Raw genomic sequence first — 6,372 nt, forward strand, 5'->3', positions numbered from 1 at the left:
TTTGGACCTGAAGATTCTGCTACCTATTCTGAATAGTAAGTGAGCTTAACTTGCCTCTAGAATATTATTGCATCTGCCTTGATTAATTCTTTCCTGCAAGATACTTGGCAGTGTGTCAATGGTGGAGACAACCGGTTTTCTACCAAATAGTCCATTCTCCTCTTCTTCCTAAGTGCTTGGCTACACCACCCATCCGGCTCACCCAACAGATAGCTGTGGTCATGTGGCTAAGTTTCACCTGATGGCATGTGAGTAGAAGAATGTATACCTAGATTTCTGGGTCTACACCTTAAGAACATGAATATGCCTCTTCTGAATTCTTGTTCCCTTCTTGCCATTTGGTTGGCTAGAACTTTGCTATGCAGACAACAAAAGGCCCAGAAAGTAGTGCAGAATCATGTTGGAAGGAACCTGAGCCCCTGAGTGGCTCATGAAGCAGATCACCTGCCACCTTGGAACATTCACCTCGGACTGTTGCTTTAAACCACTGTATTATTATTACAGCAGCTTTTCCTTATCTCAACCAATACAGTGCCTAAGGGACTGAGCTGAGCTTGTAAGAAGAGCATGCCTGCTTGCTAATGATGACAGAGGTAGCAGAATTCCATCTAGGGCTGGATACCAGGGTAACATGCCAACATTTAGTGAGTTTGGGGGGAAGAGCAACACAAAGCCCTACCCTACCTCTTACATTTAGAGGCCTTCAACATCTCCCAGTAAGAATCTAACAGATATTTTAAAATGCAGATTTTGTTCAAAGCTAATATTATACACTACAGTGAAAATGGAAAGCCTTTCTTCTAAGATCAGAACAACACAAAGATGTCCATTCTTGCGACCTCTATTCAACATAGTATAAGAAATCCCAGCTACAGCAATTAGGCAAGAGAAAGAAATAAAAGACATCCCCCAAATAGGAAAGGGAGAAGTTAAATTACATCTGTTTGCAGATAACATGTCCTTATGTATAGAAAACCCCAGGGACTCCACCAAAAAACTGTTAAGATAAACAAATATAGTAAAGTTGTAGGATCCAAAATCAACAACAAAAATCAGTACACTGAAAACTGTAAAAAATTCATTAGAAAAATAGAAGAAGACACAAATAAATGGAAAGATAGCTCATGCTCATGGACTGGAAGGATTAAAGTTGTTAAAATGTCCATATTACCCAAAGTGATCTATACAATGGAATACTATTCATCTACGTCTGGGTGCCTTAGACTGCAGAATTATCTGTCCAAACCACTTGGAGCCTATTTACAGGGCCAGTACATCCTCTTTCCTGATTAAGTCCTCTTAAGGGCAGACTACACAGCTGGAGTACACAACCCTAGTGGCTAAGGCTGCCCAAGGGACACATTTTATGAAGTGCGTGTGGTTAGAGCTTAGCTATGCAGCATCAGGTGTCCACACATGTGTCCACAAAGCCCTTTGCAGTGTAGGATGGGGCATAGGTAGAAATAAAAGAGGAACTGCCCTCAGACCAGGGATGGGCAGCCAGGGAGCCAGCTGTCTCCATAATCTGGAGACCCCAAGGAGTCTGAGAATTCTAAATAGGAACCTGGCCTTCCAGGTCATTATAAAAGTATATTTGTCAAGATGTGAGGGTAGAACATATTTTATTTAACAGTTTGTTACAAATATTTAGACCTGGCTGGGCACCGTAGCTCACACCTGTAATCCCAGCACTTTGGGAGGCCGAGGCAGACAAGTCACTTAAGGTCAAGAGACCAGTCTGGCCAACATAGTGAAACCCTGTCTCTACTAAAAATACCAAAAAAAAAAAAAAATTAGCTGGGCATGGTGGTGGGCACCTGTAATCCCAGCTACTTGGGAGGCTGAGGCAGGAGAATCACTTGAACCCAGGAGGCAGAGGTTGTAGTGAGCCAAGATTGCGCCACTGCACTCCAGCCTGGGTGACAAAGCTAGACTCTTGTCTCTAAATAAATAAATAAATATTCAGACCAATGTTATGTTGGCTTCTAGGTCCAAAGCAAGACTCTTGTCTCAAAATAAATAAATAAATATTCAGACCAATGTTATGTTGGCTTCTTGCCCCAGACCTAGAGGTGTTGAGGGAAACAGGCTCCCAGAGGAAAGACGGCATTGGTGAGCCCTGATTTATAGCATTTGTCAATTTACACATTATAAATACCCATCGGTGATTTCACACTATCCACATGATGTCATTGAACGTGGAATTGACCCAATTGGCTCTCCTGAGCCAGTATGAACAGGCCAAAACTCATAAATGTTAGGGGCTGATGTCTTAGTCTGTTTCTGCTGCTAACAAAACACCTGAGACTGGGTAATTTGTAACAACATGCATTCAATACTGACGGCTCTGGAAACTGGGAAGTCCAAGATCAAAGCACCAGCAGCTTCTGTGTCTAATGAGGGTTCAGTCTCAGCTTCCAAGATGGAGCTTGAATACTGTGTCTTCACATGGTGGAAGGCAGAAGGGCAAAAGGGGCAAATACTGTGCGAAGCCTTTTTTATAAGGTATAAATCCCATTCACAAGAAAAAAGCCCTCATGACTTAATCACTTCCTGAAGAACACACCCCTTGATATTATATATTGGTGACTAAGTTTCAACATATGATTTTGGGACACACATTCAGATCATAGCCACTGGATTGGTCCTGCATTCTATCCTCTTGCTTGCTTCTCTTCTTATCCAACTTTTTCTCTTCCCTCCTTTTCCACCTCTTTTCCCTCTTAGGAAAAACTTGGCTTCTTCTCCAGAATGATGCACAATAATTCTGTAACTATCTTCTGTTGCTTGAGTTAGACCTTGGTCTTATCCTTTACCCTCACTGGCTCTTTAAAGGACTTTTTTTTTAGGATTTCAGGAATTTTGTCATTGATACATAATAATTATACAAATGCGTGATATTTTGATACATGCATACAAGGTATAATGATCAAATCAGGGTATTAGGATATCCGTCACTTCAAACATTTATCATTTCTTTGTGTTGGGAATATTTCAAATATTCTCTTCTAGATATTTTGAAATATATAAGTTATTGTTAACTGTAGTAACTTTACTCTGCTGTCAAATACTAGAACTTATTCCTTCTGTCTAGCTGTATGTTTGTACCCATTAATCAAATCCTCTTCATCTCCCTACCCACTACCCTCCCCAGCCTTCAGTAACTGTCATTCTGCTGTCTACCTTCATGAATCACCTTTTTTATTCCCACATATGAATGAGAACATGTGATATTTATCTTTCTGTGTTTGGCTTATAATTTATTTAACATAATGACCTTCAGTTCTATTCTTTTTGCTGTGGATGATGGGATTTCCGTTTTTTTTTAATGACCAAATAGTATTTCATTGTGTATATATATATACACACATATATATACACATTATATATATACATATATATATATATATACACACGTATATACCACATTTTCCCTATCCGTTTATCAATTGATGGATAGTGAGGTTGATTCCATATCTTGGTTATTGTGAATAATGATGCAAAAAAACAAAGGTACAGATATCCCTTGTATATACTGATTTCCTTTCCTTTGGATAAATACCCAGTAGTCTGATTGCTGTATCAAATAGTAGTTCTAGTTTTAGTTTTTTGCGAAACTGCCATACTGTTTTACATAATGGCTGTAACAAATTGTCTTCTCACCAACAGTGAGAAGATAATTCATCTTCTCATATTTTCACCAATAAAGAATTGGAGTTTTTTATTTTTGTTTTTTGAAATTAGCAAGGGTGTGCTTGATTGGTTCTCCACATCCTCACCAGCATTTTTTTTTTTTTTTTTTTGCTTTTTTATAATAGCCATTCTAATTGGGGTGAGATGTTATCTCATGGCTTTGATTTGCATTTCCCTGATGATTAGTGACGTTCAACATTTTTTTCAAATACCTGTTGGCCATTTGTATGTCTTCTTTTTTTTGAGACAGGGTCTCACTCTGTCACCCAGACTGGAGTGCAGCGGCATGATCACTGCTCACTGCAGCCTTGATCTCCCAGGGTTAGCCTCCTAAGTAGCTGGGACCACAGGCATGCACCACGTCAAGTGATCTTCCCACCTCATCCTCCCAAATAGCTGGGACCACAGGCCATGCCACCATGCCTTTTTTTTTTTTTTTTTTGGTAGAGACAGGGTCTCACTATGTTGCCCAGGCTGGTCTTGAACTCCTGGGCCCAAGCAATCCTCCTGCTTTGGCCTCCCAAAGTGCTGGGATTATAGATGTGAGCCACTGTGCCCAGCTTGGATGTCTCCTTTTGATAAATGTCCATTCAGATCCTATGCCCGCTTTTTAACAGGATTATTTGAGGGTATTTTTGTTTTATTTTATTTTTGCTGTTGAGTTGTTTGAGTTCCTTATATATTCTGGATATTAGTCTCTTGATGTATGAATAGTTCACAGATAATTCTCATATTCTACAGGTTGTCTCTTCACTCTGTCTTTTCACTCTGTTGATTGTTTCATTTGCAGTGCAGAAGCTTTTTAGTTTAATATAGTCTCATTTGTCTATTTTTTTTGTTTGTTTCTTATGTTTTTAAAGTCTTAGCCATAAAATCTTTGCCTAGGCCAATGTCCCAAAGCATTCTTCCTATGTTTTATTCTAGTAGTTTTGTGTTTCAGATCTTATGCTTAAGTCTATTGCATTTCGAGTTGATTTTTATAAGTAGTGAGAGATAGGAGTCTAGTTTCATTCTTATGCATATGACTATCCAGTTTTCTCAGTATCATTTATCGAAGAGAGTATCCCTTTCCCAGTGTATGTCCTTGGTGCCTTTGTCAAAATCAGTTTGCTGTAAATACATTGATGTATTTCTGGGTTCTCTATTCTGATCCATTGCTCTATATGTCTATGTGTATACCAATAGCATGTTGTTTTGGCTGCCATAGCTTTGTAGTGTGTTTTGAAGTCAGGTAGTGTGATGCCTCCAGCTTGGTTTTTGTTCAGTATTGCTTTGGCTATTCAGAGTCTTTTGTGGTTCCATACCAATTTTAGGGATTTTTTTTTTCTATTTCTGAAAAGACTGTCAGTGGTATTTCAATAGGAATTGCATTGAATCTATAGATTGCTTTGGTAGTATGGTCATTTTAACAATATTAATTCTTCTGATCCATGAGCATGGTATGTTGTTCTGTTTTTGTGTCCTCTTCAATTTCATCAGTATTTTACAGTTTTCCTTATAGAAGTCTTTCACCTCAGTTAAATTTATTCCTAGGTAAGTTATTTATTTCTTTCTTTAGCTATTATAAGTGGAATTGCTTTCTTTTTTTTTTTAGTTTAAATACATTTTATTTTTAGACAACCTTACATAGTTTTCTTAAAAACTGCCTTCACTCCAAATAAATCAGAGTCAAAATAAATGAAGAGCTCAAGATTATATCAGCCCCATCCATCTCAATTACTGGTATTGTATGGATGACAAGCAGCAGCCAGTTATGATGACAGGTGATAGATCCAAAGTAATTGCCAACTTTGTTACCATTTTTTTTCCATTTCTAAATCATCCTTAAAGAAAATCATATATGGAGTCATACCATTCTCATGGTAGTTCAGCAGGGCAACCATGCCATCTGGATTCATGTTTTCACCAATAAAGAATTGGAGTTTTTGAAATTAGCAAGGGTGTGCTTGATTGGTTCTGTAGCCTCTGTCACAGAACGTTTTACTCTTTCTGGTCTCTATTCTCCAAACTTGCCTTTGATTGATTTCATGTAATCTTTGATATACTTCTTGTAGGCTTCTTTTGTGAAGCTGGTTTCCTGTAAGTGAGATTCCTGACAATATCAACACCCAGTGATTACTGTGCTTTAGGTACCTTTGCCCTAGGCGCCTTCAGCAGAGGCATTTCCACCAATGAACAAGTCATCAGTGTTACCCTCCGTCCTACTTACCATCTTTCCCTCCACCTCCAGGCAAGCCTGTCTGCAATCTCCCAAATCTTATACATGTTAGAGAACTATTGTGGCTGATGATGCCAGGGTAGATAATCATGAGAGCGGCTAAAGGGAGACCATGGTGACGCTAACTTAGCAGGAGCCTGGAGCTCAGAGCGAGTGCAGGGTAGCCAGAGTGGCACTGGGTGGGGAAGTGGGTGGAAATGCGGGATTGCTTTCTTGATTTTTTAGTTAGTTCATCCTTGTTATATAGAAACACTACTGATTTTTCTATATTGGTTTTTGTATCCTTCGACTTTACTGGATTTATTTATCATTTGTAAGAGTTTTTTGGTAGAGTCTTTAGGTTTTTCTAGGTATAAAATCATGTAATCTGTAAAGAAGGACACTTTCACTTCTTTTCCAACTTGGATTATGCCTTTATTTCTTCCTCTTTCCTAATCGATCAGGCTAGGACTTCCAGCACT

At 38.8% G+C, this 6,372-nt stretch overlaps 1 pseudogene; it reads right to left on the reverse strand.

The window, feature by feature from the left end:
• Positions 1-5,486: 5,486 nt before the first annotated feature.
• LOC116476504 (translationally-controlled tumor protein-like) lies at positions 5,487-6,002 on the reverse strand (annotated as a pseudogene).
• Positions 6,003-6,372: the final 370 nt, after the last annotated feature.

The sequence above is a fragment of the Hylobates moloch genome, unplaced genomic scaffold (genome assembly GCF_009828535.3).
Source record: "Hylobates moloch isolate HMO894 unplaced genomic scaffold, HMol_V3 SCAFFOLD_2, whole genome shotgun sequence".
NCBI lineage: Eukaryota > Metazoa > Chordata > Mammalia > Primates > Hylobatidae > Hylobates > Hylobates moloch.